The sequence below is a fragment of the Hemitrygon akajei genome, chromosome 32 (genome assembly GCF_048418815.1).
Source record: "Hemitrygon akajei chromosome 32, sHemAka1.3, whole genome shotgun sequence".
Lineage (NCBI taxonomy): Eukaryota > Metazoa > Chordata > Chondrichthyes > Myliobatiformes > Dasyatidae > Hemitrygon > Hemitrygon akajei.
The window spans coordinates 394,981-410,785 of NC_133155.1; the positions used below are offsets into that span (position 1 = coordinate 394,981).

General features: G+C 40.6%; 1 long non-coding RNA gene across 1 annotated transcript in view; it reads left to right on the plus strand.

Annotated features, from left to right (window-relative positions):
- The window catches only part of LOC140719574 (uncharacterized), a 44,556-nt gene extending 28,751 nt beyond the window's left edge, over positions 1 to 15,805 (plus strand). Inside the window, exon 2 of the long non-coding RNA XR_012096951.1 lies at positions 14,404 to 15,805. This is a non-coding gene — a long non-coding RNA (uncharacterized lncRNA). The remainder of the gene's footprint in view (positions 1 to 14,403) is intronic.

Sequence of the window (15,805 nt, forward strand, 5' to 3'; positions counted from 1 at the left end):
GTCTGAAATACATCTTATGGAAATGTTTGTTTGATGATGAACTTCATTTCATTTTTCAATCTTTTTATTGATTTTCAAATAAAGAATATACAAATCAGAGGAGGAGTTTAGCAAATAGATAATATAAAAGACATATAAACAGCAATAATAAAAACAGAAAGTATATAATGTCAAAATCAAATAGGTAAAATATTATGCTGTTATATATACAATGGTCAAAAAAACTACAACTGCTCATAGCAATCAGAAAAAAAAGGATTGGAAATTTTATTGATTTAAAAAAAAAACCCACTAACTAAACTGAAACAAAAAAAGAGAAAGAAAAAAAAGGAAAGAAAAAGAAAGATTGGGCAGTCCAATTGAGGATAAAATTAGAAAAAGAGAGAGAGAAAAAAAACACATCCTTCCAGCCATCTCCGAACCTTCATGGATAAGGAATTCCCCAAAGAGAATAAAGAAAAATAAATAAATAAAAATAAATTAAATCATATGAAAATATTGAATAAAGGGTCACCAGACTTGTTCAAAATTAAAAGATGTATCAAATATCTGGCTTCTAATTTTCTCCAAGCTTAGACATGACATAATGGAGAAGAGCCAATAGAAAATAGTAGGCGGATTAGATTCTTTCCAGTGTAGCAGAATAGCTCTCCTAGCCAGTAAAGTTGAAAAAGCAATCACATGTTGGGCGGAAGCAGACACTTTGCTTGCTTCCTCTGGAATAATCCCAAAAATTGCTGTAGGTGGATTAGGTTGAACATCCATATCTATAACTTTAGATAATATTCCAAACTTATCCCTCCAAAAATTATTTAAACTTACACATGACCAAAATATGAGTTAGAGTAGCCACTTCTGCGTTACATCTGTCACAAATAGGGCTTATATTAGGAAAAATATGCGCCAATTTATCTTTGGACATATGGGCCCTGTGTACTATCTTAAACTGAATTAAGATATGGCGTGTGCAGATAGATGAATTATTGACTAAATAATAAATTTTACTCCATTGATTATCTGAAAGTGAATGTTGAAGTTCTACTTCCCAGATGAACTTCAATAAAAAAATAAATTACAAAAAAAAAAGAAAGAGACCAAAAACAGTGCAGAGAAAAAGAGAGAAAATATACAGACTCGCTCCCCATACTCACTGAGCAAACAGTAGAATCAAGCCAACAGCATCCTGAACCTGAGTCACTGTTCTGCTCCTGGAGCAGCTGGTGTAGGCCCAAGCTGAGCCTTGGTGCCCAGTTTTCACACCAGCGTGGCAGAAATGCATGGCAGCTGGATCAGTCCCAGTCTTGGTGCTGCAGGGAAAGGAATGAACATTCATGGGAGAGAGAGCGATATCAGACCAGCCTTGCCTCTGTCTGCCTCCTCGTAATCTACGGCAATAGTTTACCACAATTTTCTTCATGAAAGATGTTATAAGTAATGTTTTTAGTTGAATCTGTGGTCTTAATGATTTACTAGTACAGGTAGTCCCCGAGTTACGAACATCCGACTTACGGACAACTCGTACTTATGAACCAAGGAAGGATAATGCCGTCCGCCATTTTAAGTCAGATTGCGATGCTGTCCGCCATTTTAAGTTGGATCGCAATGCCATCCGCTATTTTAAGTCATTGCCATTGACACTGTGTTGAGTGTTTAACTTTGTATTTGGCTTAAATTTTTCTTAGTAAGATTCACCCTGACCCCGCCTCCCCAGTTCCGGTCGACTTGTGGCGCAGTGAGATCAGCGAGTTTGATCCAGTGACAGACCGCTCCTGTGCCGGGTTGATGTCAAGCTCGCAACTCGACCTCGTTTAAAAAAAAACATTGCCACCTCCAGTTTAAATACCCACGCGGAATATTGTGGAGGATCAAATACCCAAACCCAGCACAGCCCCCACTTGTCCCATTTAGCCTGTCTCAGTGTGGTGGTCCTTAGGAGTTAAGGAAAAACTTCTTCTCCCAGAGAGTTGTGGGGGTCTGGAATGCACTGCCTCGGAAGGTAGTGGAGGCCAATTCTCTGGATGCTTTCAATAAGGAGCTAGATAGGTATCTTATGGATAGGGGAATCAAGGGATATGGGGACAGGGCAGGAACCGGGCATTGATAGTAGATGATCAGCCATGATCTCAGAATGGCGGTGCAGGCTTGAAGGGCCGAATGGTCTACTTCTGCACCTATTGTCTATTGATCCAGCGGACCTTGGGAGCCGGTGGAGGTCGGGATCTACCGCCCGCAGTGTTTCTGTTCCATTGACGGGAAGCGATCACGATTGAAAATAAAGTGGAAGTAATAAAGCGTTTGGAAAGAGGTGAAATGCCATCGGTCATTGGAAAAGCGTTAGGCTACAGACGGTCAATGATCGGAACAATTTTAAAGGATAACGGATAAAGTGAGGATAATGGAGCATGTGAAACTCCCTACCCCGATGAAAGCTACAATTATTACTAAGCAACACAGCGGTTTAATTATTAGAATACATACATTTCTTAAGTGTTTTATATGCATAGAAAGGTAAAATATATACTATATACTATATACTAAGACAAACGTTTGACGAACTAACGCTAAATAATACCAGATGTACTTGTTCCAACTTATGTATAAATCTGACTTAAAGACGGACTCAGGAACGGAACTCGTACATAACCCGAGGACTGCCTGTAAGCTGTTGCACATCTTCAGTAGTGTTATCTTAAACCTGAACTCACATAGTAATTCACACAAACTGTCGGAGGAACTCAAGAGTAACACACATAAAATGCTGGAGGAACTCGAGTAACACACACACAAAATACTGGAGGAACTCCAGAGTAAATCACACACAAAATACTGGAGGAACTCAAGAGTAACACACACACAAAATGCTGGAGGAACTCAACAGTAACTTGATACAATGTACTAGAGGAACTCTAGATAATATACAAAATGCTAGACGAACTCAGCAGCAACTCGCATACTGGAGGAACTCAAGTGTAACACACAATATACTGGAGAATCTCAACAATAACACAATATGCTGGAGGAATTCAACAGTAATAAGAAGAAAATACTGGGGGAACTCAACAGTAACTGACACAAAACTCCGGAGGAACTCAACAGGTCAGATGGCAACAATGGAAATGACTCGACGTTTTGGGCCAAGACACTTCTTCTGCCACTTCTTTGCTCGTTCTAAAGTGTCTAAATCCTTTTGTAGCACTAAGTCCTCCCAGCTTCCTCAACACTACCTGCCCTTCTATCTATCTTCGTATCTGCAAATGTAGCCACAAAGCCATCAATTCTATCATCCAAATCATTGACATATAATGTAAAAAGAATCGGTCCCAACACAGACCCCTTTGGAACACCACCAGTCACCGGCAGCCAACCAGAAAAGGCTCCCTCTATTCCACTCTTTGCCTCCTGCCAAACAGTCACTGCTTTATCCATGCTAGAATCATTCCTGTAATACCATTGGTTTGTAGCTTGATAAGCAGCCTCATGTGTGGCACCTTGTCAAAGGCCTTCTGAAAATCCAAGTAAACTACATCATCTGGTTCCCCTTTGTCTATCCTCCTTGTTATTTCTTCAAAGTATTTCCATCAGATTTATCAGGCAAGCTTTTCCCTTGAGGAAACCCTGCTGACTGTGGCCTATTTTATCATGTACCTCCAAGTACCCTGAAACCGTATCTTTAATAATCAACTACAACATATTTTCAACCACTGATGTCAGGCTAACTGTCCTATAATTTACATCCTCCTGTCTCCCTTCCTTCTTGAAGAGTGGAATGACATTTGCAGTTTTCCAATCTATCATAACCATTCCAGAATATAGTGATTCATGAAAGATCATTACTAATGCCTCCACGATCTTTTCATCCAGTTCTTTCAGAACCCTGAGGTATACACCATCTGGACCTGGTGACTTATCTACCTTCCAGACCTTTCAGTTTCCGAAGAGCCTTCCCTCAAGTATTGGTTACTTCATCCACCTCATGACCCCTGCCATTTCCTTAACCCCGATTACTACCTCTCCAGCATCATTTTCCAATTGATCCAATTTCCACTCTTGCCTCTCTTTTACACTTTATGAATCTGAACAAACTTTTGGTATACTCTAATATTATTGGCTCGCTTACCTTCATATTCCATCTTTACTTAATGACTTTTTAGTTGCCTTCTGTTGGTTTCCCAACCTCTGACTTCCCACTACTGTAATTTTTGCTCTTATCATATGCCCTCTCTTAGGCTTTTATGTTGGCTTTGACTTCTCTTGTTAGCCACGGTTGTGTCATCTTTCCTTTAGAATACTTCTTCCTCTCTTGGGATGTATAGTATATATCCTGTGCTTTCCAAAAATTTCAGCTATTGCTGCTGTGCCTTTATACCTGCTGGTGTTCGTTTCCAATCAATTCTGGGCAACTCCTTTCTCAAGCCTCAGCAATTCCCTTTACTCGACTATAATACTAAAACATCTGACGCTCACTTCCTTCTCAGATTTTAAGGTGAGATTGATCATATTATGCTCACCTGCCTAGAGCATGTCTGCATGCTCTTATGTATTGTAGTGCTGCCATATAATTGGCTGATTAGATATTTGCATTAATGAGTAGGTGTTCCTAATAAAATGGCCACTGAGTGTAGACTTTAGTAATTGCATGCTTTCAGAGTAATGAGAGGAGATACTTTAAACACAAAAGTATTCTGATTATTTTTTTCTTTCCCTCTGGAGTTCACTGCTGTCCTAGGAGGAAATGAATTGCTTTGTAAAGAATTCTAAATTGCAGTTTTTCCTGATGTTACTGGCTTCCCAGAAATCAGGTCTGACATTTCAGTTCTTCTCCTTGTTGAATTGGAATGTGAGGATGATTAGCTTCACTGCGTGTTCATGTATTAATTCCTTGGCTCTAAGTAAATTTTGGCCACATGAGACATGCCCAAGTTATACATCTTTGGCCTGTGGTTGTTCTAAAATCCCAGGAATCTCAGCCTTTATTTGAACTTGCACTTCTTCCTCACCAGTTTTACCCTAGAGATCTGGAGAGGATCATTCCTGCTGTGACACAAAAGATGTTGAAGATGATGGAACTGTTGTGAGACATACCCATGCATGCTGGAGGAACTCAGAAGGTCAGGTAGCATCTCCAGTAAAAATGAACTGTCAATATTTTGGGCTGAGATGCTTTACCAGGACTGGAAAGGAACTGGGGCTGAAGGAAAAGGTCAGATGCTATTTGACATCCTGAGTTCCACCAGTGTTTTTTTTGTGTGTCATTGCTTCTTTTTTCTATTGACTAGCAGGCCTTAACTCAAAATAGTACCTACAGGCCAAAAATACATGTCAATTACATAAGAGCATAGCCTCTCCTCTCCAAATAGTCATGGTTTTAAGAAGGCAGTATTCTTGCAGGAGCTGTATCATGCACATGTGGCGGGGTCTGTCCCGGTATGCTTCCAACACACCTGTTCTGTTAGGGAATGAAATAGGTCAGGTGATGGAGGTATATGTTGGGGAGCACTTCAGGTCCAGTGATCACAATGCCATTAGTTTCAATATAATTACAGAGAAAGATAGGATTGGACTCAGGGTTGAGATTTTTGGTTGGAGAAAGGCTAACTTTGAGGCGATGTGAAAGGATTTAGAAGGAGTGGATTGGGACAATTTGTTTTATGGGAAGGATGTAACAAAGAAATGGAGGTCATATAAAGGTGAAATTTTGAGGGTACAGAATCTTTATGTTCCTGTTAGGTTGAAAGGAAAGGTTGAAAGTTTGAGAGAGCCATGGTTTTCCAGGGATATTGGAAACTTGGTTAGGAAAAAGAGAGATATCTACAATAAATATAGGCAGCATGGAGTAAATAAGGTGCTCGAGGAATATAAAGAATGTAAGAAGAATCTTAATAAAGAAATGAGAAAAGCTAAAAGAAGATACGAGGTTGCTTTGGCAAGTAAGGTGAAAATAAATCCAAAGGGTTTCTACAGTTATATTAATAGCAAAAGAATAGTGAGGGATAAAATTGGTCCCTTAGAGAATCAGAGTGGACAGCTATGTGTGGAGTCGAAAGAGATGGGGGAGATTTTGAACGATTTCTTTTCTTCAGTATTCACTAAGGAGAAGGATATTGAATTGTGTAAGGTGTGGGAAACAAGTAGGGAAATTATGGAAACTATGACGATTAAAGAGGAGGAAGTACTGGTGCTTTTAAGGAATATAAAAGTGGATAAATCTCTGGGTCCTGACAGGATATTTCCTAGGATCTTGAGCGAGGTTAGTGTAGAAATAGCAGGGGCTCTGACAGAAATATTTCAAATGTCATTAGAAACGGGGATGGTGCCGGAGGATTGGCATATTGCTCATGTGGTTCCATTGTTCAAACAGGCTTCTAAGAGTAAACCTAGCAATTATAGGCCTGTCAGTTTGACATCAGTGGTGGGTAAATTAATGGAAAGTATTCTTACAGATGGTATATATAATTATCTGGATAGACAGGGTCTGATTAGGAACAGTCAACATGGATTTGTGCGTGGAAGGTCATGTTTGACAAATCTTATTGAATTTTTTGAAGATGTCACAAGGAAAGTTGAGGATAAAGCAGTGGATGTTATCTATATGGACTTCAGTAAGGCCTTTGACAAGGTTCCGCACGGAAGGTTAGTTAGGAAGGTTGAATCATTAGGTATTAATATTGAAGTAGTAAAATGGATTCAACAGTGGCTGGATGGGAGATGCCAGTGAGTAGTGGTGGATAACTGTTTGTCAGGTTGGAGGACGGTGACTAGTGGTGTGCCTCAGGGATCTGTACTGGGTCCAGTGTTGTTTGTCATATACATTAATGATCTGGATGATGGGGTGGTAAATTGGATTAGTAAGTATGCAGATGATACTAAGGTAGGTGGCATTGTGGATAATGAAGTAGGTTTTCAAAGTTTGCAGAGAGATTTGGGCCAGTTAGAAGAGTGGGCTGAGCGATGGCAGATGGAGTTTAATGCTGATAAGTGTGAGGTGCTATTTTTTGGTAGGAATAATCCAAATAGGACATACATGGTAAATGGCAGGGCATTAAAGAATGCAGTAGAATAGAGAGATCTAGGAATAATGGAACATAGTTCCCTGAAGGTGGAATCTCATGTGGATAGGGTGGTGAAGAAAGCTTTTGGTATGCTGGCCTTTCTAAATCAGAGCATTGAGTATAGGAGTTGGGATGTAATGTTAAAATTGTACAAGGCATTGGTAAGGCTGAATTTGGAGTATTGTGTACAGTTCTGGTCACTGAATTATAGGAAAGATGTCAACAAAATAGAGAGAGTACAGAGGAGATTTACTAGAATGTTACCTGGGTTTCAGCACCTAAGTTACAGGGAAAGATTGAACAAGTTAGGTCTTTATTCTTTGGAGCGTAGAAGGTTGAGGGGGAGACTTGATAGAGGTATTTAAAATTATGAGGGGGATAGATGTTCAAGATGGCAGCGCGACGCAGCTTGCAGCGGCCACTCCGGAGCTGATATGTTATTTGTTAAGTGGGGTGTCGTGCGCAATCCTAATCTTATGAAAAATGGACGTGGGAGCACGGAGGAACATCTGGAAATCTCCAGGAAGGCACTCTTCGTTGCTGCTGCTGCTGTGAGGTCCGGGTCTCTGCTGAGAAGAACAGGCCCCAAGTCCTCGGGGTCGCGTTGCTGGTGGCCGCTGGCGGGGGCGTCTTAATACGCTCGGCAGAGGATGGTGCTCGGAGAAGCTGTGCCGGAGGGGATGGTCAGAGGCTTGGAGGTTCGACAGACTCGGAGTCCGTTGCGGTCAGGTCGCTTTCAGTGTGTGCTGTGTCTGCGAGGCTTGGTCCGACGGAGCTTTCAGTGTGTGCTGCGTCTGTGAGGCTGAGTCGGGCGGTGCCGTAGAAGTCCATAATGGGGGAATTCCCTTCTGCTGCCAGCGTGGGATGACAAGTCTGTCGGGACCCTGAGGACTTATGGAAATCGTGTGGTGGTTTCTATTGAACTTATAGTCTTTTAACATCTTTGGACTATTTTTACCGTGCCCATGGTCTGTTTTTTTTTATCAAATTATGGTTTGTTGTAACTATGTGGTTTTGTGCAGGTCTTGTAGCTTTAGTTTTTGGTCTTGTTTTGTCTGATGGGTTTGGAGCTCCTTTCCGGGGAATGTGCTAAGATGGTAGCGTGATACTAATATGCAGCAGCCTCTCTGGACTCTGGATTGGGGATTGCCAAACGTTATGTGGATTTTCTGGTGTAGTCTATTTTGTCATGCGCTTTGTTAATATCATTCTGGAGGAACGTTGTCTCATTTTTTAACTACATTGCATTTGTGGTTTTTAAATGACAATAATCTGAATCTGAATAAAGTTGACGTAGATAGGCTTTTTCCATTGAGAGTAGGGGAGATTCAAACAAGAGGACATGAGTTGAGACTTAGGGGGCAAAAGTTTAAGGGTAACATGAGGGGGAATTTCTTTACTCAGAGAGTGGTAGCAGTGAGGAATGAGCTTCAAGTAGAAGTGATAGAGGCAGGTTCGGTATTGTCATTTAAAGTAAAATTGGATAGGTATATGGACAGGAAAGAAATGGAGGGTTATGGGCTGAGTGCGGGTCAGTGGGATTAGATGAGAGTAAGCTAGAAGGGCCGAGATGGCCTGTTTCCGTGCTGCAATTGTTATATGGTTATAACACACTTTGCCAGAAAAAGGCCTCTATCCATACACAAATAATCGGAGGAACTCAGCTGGTCAAGCAGCATCTGTGGAGAGAAATGGATGGGCAATGTTTTGGGTCAAGACCCTTCAGGTTGTTGTGCAATAAGACAGTGTCATCTTCTTTCTGAGTTCTCTGCTGCCTTCAATCCACTCTTCCAGAACTGAAAGGTCTGAACTGCCTTGGCAGCCCCTCTCAATGTTGAAATTGTCTTTATTTTTATTTTACTTCTCTCCATTTGCATCAGCCCTCTCCCCAGCCACCTCTTCCGGGCATACAAATTTTGGAGATGTGCTCTCCTCCAATTCTGACCTCTTGTGCAATGTTGATCTGTGCCCTCTGGTCCTAGATTTCCCCCACTATGGGGAATACCTTTCAAGTCCGCTTTAACCAGGCCTTTCAATACTCTATAGGTTTCAATCAGATCCCCCTGTCATTTGTCTAAACTTCATACTTCATGCCAGTCATGTTAATCCAGACCTTTGATTCGGGAATTCCCTCCCTTAACTAGCCAGCCTCTCTTTCCCTGTAATGTGAGGAGCTCCTTTGACAATTGTTCAATCACTTCGTCCAAAAGACCTAGGAGCAGAATTAGGCCATTTGGCCCATTGTGTCTGGTTTGCCATTCTGTCATGGCTGATTTATTTTCCCTTTCAACCCCATTCCCCTGTCTGCTCCCCAAAACCTTCAATGCACTTACTAATCAAGCTCCTATCATCCTCCACTTTAAATAAACCCAATGAACTGCCTCCGCAGCCATCCGTGGCAATGAATTCCACATATTCACCACTCTCTGGCTAAAGAAATTTCTCCTCATCTCTGTCGTATAGGGATGTCTTTGTATTCTGAGTCTTTGCCCTCTGGTCCTAGATTTCCCCTACAATAGGAAACACCTTTCAAATCCACTTTATCTAGGCCTTTCAATACTCCATAGGTTTCAATGCGATCCCCCTGTCATTTGTCTAAACTTCAGCAAGCATTGGTCCAGCGCTATTAAATGCTCCTCATATGTTAACCCTTTCATTCCTGGGGTCATGCTTGTGATCCTCATCTGGACCTCTCCGATGACAGTACATCTTTTCTTAGATAATTGCTCACAGTACCCCAAGTACAGTCTAAGCAATGCCTTATAAAGCCTCAACATTACATCTTTGCTTTTAGATTTTAATCCTCTCAAAATAAATGCTAAAATTGCATTGCCTTCCTTACACTGACTCTTGCTCCTCAGTCTTGGGCTACTTGATGTCAGATTCCTTTCTGCGAACCTTTCTATAATATGTGCTGGACTGCTGTACCAAATTATAGATGTGGCTTAAATTTAAATTCCTTTCTTACTGGTTCTTTGTGCACCGCTACTGCTTTTTGAAAATTGATTTTTTAATCTCAGTTTCTCATCCATTAAATAATGAGTTGCAGACAATGAAAGTGTATTAATCCAGTTTTATTTAACTACATAATTACTACTGAGGACCCAGAGGCTTTGAGCTCCTAGGAGTGTCTATCTTATGGAACGTGGAATTTACAATTAAGGTCTCATTGCTAAGCTGGAGGGAATATAACACTGTGACTTCATTTTGTAAAATGAGTTCATAGTCATGTGAGAGAGAGAGAGAGAAAGCTTGTGAAGTACTATGGCTTAATAATTGCCAAACATATCTTAACTTGTCCCCCCCTCTCTGCTTTCAATAAGGATCACTCCCTCCGTGATTCCCATGTCCATTCGTCCCTTCTTTCTAATCTCCCTCCTGGCACTTATCCCTGTGGCTGCACCTGCCCATACACCTCCTTTCTCACCTCCATTGATGGCCCCAAACAGTTCTTCCAGGTGAGGCCACACTTCTGTGATTCTGCTGGGGTCATCTATTCTATCTGCTGCTCGTGATGTGACCTGTGCTACATTGGTGGGACTTGTCAAAAATTGGGCTCCGCTTTGTCAAGCACCTCTGTTCCATCTGCCAAAAGCAGAACTTGCCTATGGCCAAACATTTTAGTTCTGATTCCCATTACTATTCTAACATGTCAGTCTATGGTCTCCTCTTCTCACTTGCCTATTACTTCCCCTTGGATTCCCTTCTCCTTCCCGTTCTCCTATGATCCACTGTCCTCTCCTATCAGATTCTAACTTCTCTAGCCCTTTATCTTTCCCATTCGCCTGGTTTCACATATCATCTTCTAGCCTGCCTAGTTCCCCTGCCCCCACCCTTTTATTCTGGTGTCTTCACCCTTCCTTTCCAGTCCTGATGAAGGGTTTTGGTTTGAAATGTAAACAGTTTATTCATTTCGCTAGTTGCTGCTTGACCTGCTGAGTTCCTCTAATGTTTTGTGTGAGTTGTTTTGGAATTCCAGTGCCTGCAGAGTTTCTTGTGTTTATGGCTTATTAATTGCCGATATTTTGGCACAGTCAAAAGTGTTGTGGTCCTCTTTTTTTGTGAACTCTTCGTCAATGTAACTGAAGTTTTCAACATCATAAAGTGCATTCTACTTGGAAACAGGTGATTAGCAAAGTAAAGTAATCTTGTAGGGGGTCATCACAATAAGGGTTTCACAATTTTTTAATAGCCAGTGAAACTAGCTGACAGTGTCAACACACTTCCAACGCCAATATAGCATGCCCATAACTTACTAAACCTAACTGTGCATCTTTGAAATGTGGGAGGAAAATCCACATGGTGAGAACATACAAACTCCTTACAGACAGTTACTGGAATTGAACTCTGGTCACTGGTGCTGTAATTTATTCTGCTAACTAGAATGCTACCGTACTGCCCTATGTTCTAAGTACTCTATCAATATATGTCATCTTGGTTGATTTCAGTGTTCTACATGTTGAAAGGTACCTGGCTTGCTTCCTGCAGACAGTCAGGGCAAATCCTCTGTGACAAGAACATAAATTGCGATTCCAGCCATGCAGCTGAATTAAGGCAAAGATTAATGAATGTTTTGTTCCAGTTCCCAAATAGCTGATAGATGTCTTCTGTTTTACAAAGTCCTTTACCAGACTCACTAATTTGTTAAATCTGTTCAACAGCATACATGATCCAGAGTTGGATTCATTATTTGTAATAAGGTACAAATTAGAGTCAGATGTATTAAAATTAGTCATGTGTTTGAACTGGAGACTTGGGCCTGACGAGCAGTAGCCAAAGAAAATAGCAGCAGGATATTTTGAACCTACCCAGCAGAAAGAAAACAACAACTACCAACTGTTTGAACTCCTTGTGTCAAAAGATAATGAGGAACAAAACACAAATTGTTTGAGAGCAGCTTCAGTGCGTTGGAATGAACGAGGCATTTTGAACTCTGTTGGGCTCCTCTTGATGCTACATTTCATTGGATTAATAGCAGAGTGGATGAGTTAACTGATGAACAAGTTGAGGTGCTGGAGTTAGCTCCACTGAACCACTACATTGCTTTGTGTGGGTGGATGGAAGGGGCAGCAGCTGAAACAAAATTGAAGAATTCCTATCCAAATTGCTCTGCAAAGAACAAGGTCATTGAGCCTTTGAAAGAGCTACTTATTTGTCCCATTTCCCCTTCAACCAAGTAGTTTCTTTAGTGGCTATCTCAAGTTATCCCAGATTTATTGCGATATGCACAAGTATATACATTTATTTTATTGAGAGATACAGCACAGTATTCAGACCAATGAGCCTACAACGCCCAATTACACCCATGGCCATCCAATTCCACCCATGTTGCCAATTAAATTGCTGATCTCTATGTCTTTGGAGTGTGGGAGGAAACCAGAACACCCAGAAGAAAGCCATGCAGTCACAAGCTCCTTTCAGTTAGCTGCAGAATTGAACCTGGATTGCTGGTGCTGTAATAGTGTTACGCTAACCATTACACCACCTTGAAATGCAATGCAAAGCTTACAAATGCAGCACCACAGGCAAATAGCATCATATAAACATCATCAGAAGAATATAATTTTTGCACAATCTTTACGACAAAGTACAATTAGAACAAAATAAAATAAATCTATTGTAGTTTATTCTTGAATCTAGTGGGGAGTGACTTCAGGCTTCTATACCTCCTGTCGCTAGCTGCAAGAAGATGGCATGGCCTGGATGTGGAGTTTGCAATTGTGTTTGGGTTGGAATAGGTGCAAGAATAAACGGACTTGAAGTAGGAGATTCCTTTCTCAAAAATATTTTAGTTTGAAGCAGTTTCATATGCATATTCTAGATTCTTATTTTGATTCAATTACTTCAATTTAAGTTTCACAGTTGTCATCATGGGATTTGAACTTGTGTTTCCAGGTTACTGATCATTAGTTGCCAAATATACAAGACTATAAGACATAGGAACAGAATTAAGCCATTTGTCCTACTGAGTCTGTTCCACCATTCCATCATGGCTGATTTATTTTCCCACTCAATCCCATCTTCCTGTCTTCTCTCCGTAATCTTTGACACCCTTACTAATCAAGAACCTTTCAACCTCTGTCTTAAAATTACCCAATGACTTGGTCTCTACAGCCATCTGTGGCAATTCTACACATTCACAACACTCTGGCTAAAGAAGTTCCTCCTTACCTCAGTTCTAAAGGAATGCTAGTTCTAACTTGTATATCCATTTCCTTTTGAAAATTTCTGTTGGAAACTACTTCTATCAATTTGAAGGGACATTAACCACATAATTCACTGCATAAGTACAGTCATTGCCATGTCCTCTCTAGTTCTCATGTTTGTGTCTTTTTGAAGCTCTTTCCCATGGAAATAGTTTTATTTAAACACCATTTGCATCACCTGTGCTAACAACACCCTTGAAACTCTTCACCTCGCAGTCTCTATATTCATCTCCTCTCCACCCTTTCCAAATCCATGCCATTTTGTTCTAACATGTAGCAGACAGACCCACATTGAGTGGACAAAATTCTGGATCATTTCAACTCTAAATATGCACAATGCCTTTCCATTTAGTGCTACCCGACATTACAACATCAGCTCTTGGCCAGGCCAAACCAGAGGTTTATACCAAGTTCTAAAACTTATATACTCGAGGCCATGTCTCTAAAGACTATTAGTATGTAACCAAATAGTTGGTCCTGCCACTTCCTATCAGTTGTCTGTGGTGAATCCCAGGAATTTCTGTTTCTGTATCGATATGAAATGTGTGCTATTAATTTAATATTGCTTCTCGTGTTCATTCGTGAAGGTTGTGAAGAGCTCATGGCCATTAGTTGGTAGTTGCTTCTCTAGTCAAATAGACACATGGAATGTGGTAATAGAAGTGGAGGGTGCTTGTGAAGCTCTTTCCCTAACAGGATAACAAAAGCATAATTGCAGAAATATCTGGGAGGATATACTGAAGATTAATTTGTGGAGAGTAAACTTCCCTGTTGTTTGGTAAAGAGAGTTTTAATTCGTCAGTCCAACTACAACAAAGAAGCAGTAGGTTTCATCTTTTCCCTGGGCAGTTGAAGGTGAAGGATAATCACTGTACAATTAAGACCATAAGATGTAGGGGCAGAATTAATCCATTTGGCCCATCAAGTTTGCTATAAAAACTGTGGAAGTTGGTGAGTCATTCTCTTATTGGTTAGTTTTACTTGAATGGAGCCAGTGCGAGAGATTCTGGCTTCCATCATTTCTGCAGTCTTTCCCTTTCTCTTGCATGGATCACATTGTATTTGGTAAGTCACCATATAATATTCTTCTAATGTTCATCTTCAGTGGAGACCATCATGTAATCCCCTTTTGCTTTTATCTTCTGTAGGTCTGCGAGCGTAATCATTTGGAGGGTATTACCTCATCATCTACTGGAGGTGCGTTGCACAGAGGACCATCTCTTCATTCTACATTGGAAGCTACCAACATCCATTGTGTAGATAGAAATCCAGAGTACATTAATGTCCAGCGTACATTAATTCAGATGCCTGGACTGTTAAATGAGGTTTCAAATCTCACCGTAGCATCTGGGGGAATTTGAGTTTAGTGAATTCAATCTGTTGAATGGGGAATGTAAAAAGTCTTTTTGACCTTTAAGAAACACCAGACTGCCTTAAAAAACCATCTATGCCACTGAAGTTTGTTTTGGAAAACAAATCTGCCACCTTTCTTTGTCTGGAACCAGTCACCCAGCAATGTGATTAATGTTTAACTAAGCTGTAGAGTTTCTCAGCAAACCAAAATGTTGCCCTATAGGTGGTGATTGTTCTTCATACCTTAACTCATGAATGCAGAAAGATTGTTCAAGAAACTCACAGAAATGGAGGAGAAAATAAACCAAGTTGAAGATACTGGCAATTTAAAATAAAAATAAAAATGCTGGGATGCTGCAGCAGGTTAGGCTGCATTTCTGGGAAGAAAAAGTTCCAGTTCAGAGACCTTTTGTAAGAACTGAAAAGGAGACTGAAGAAGCTTGTAAAGTTGCAGTCAGAATGGGGGATAAGAGTAAAACCAGGGTGATGATAGAGATAAACTATGGACAGATTATTAGCTCAGTTAAAGGGTGAGAACAGAGACAAATGAACCTTGAGTGAAAGATGTGGAAATTTCATAACACAGAACAGGGGCCCAGTGGATCCTTCACTCCCAGAGAGATAGAAAAAAACAAGCTGAGCAAATATTATAGATGGATCATTGATGCAGACTGAGAAATCAAGTTACCTATTTTATAAGACTCACTGTTTGGCCACATCAAGTTTTTGAAAGGTCAATCCAATCTAATTTTATTTTCTGCACATAACCCTGCAAGTAGCTGCCCATTGCCAATTAAAGTGTGTGCCTTCAGGCTTCTGTACTTCCTTTCTGACAGTTACAATGAGAAGAGGGCATGTCCTGGGTGGTGGGGATCCTTGTTAATGGATGCCACCTTTCTGAGACACCGCTCCTTGATGATGTCTTGGATACTACGGAGGCTAGTATCCAAGACAGATGTGACTAACTTTACAACTTTCTGTAGCTGCTTTCGATCCTGTGCAATAGCACCCCCCCATACCAGTTTCTCTCAAGACTTCTGTATATTATGAAGAAAATCAGCTTCTCTGATCTCTGCATTCTATCTAGTTTCTTAAAGTATTGATGGATTTGTATATTAATTATTTAACATTTATTGACCTTTAGAACAAATATCTGAGCAATTATTTTTGTACAATAAAGCTGAAATGTCACAGCCA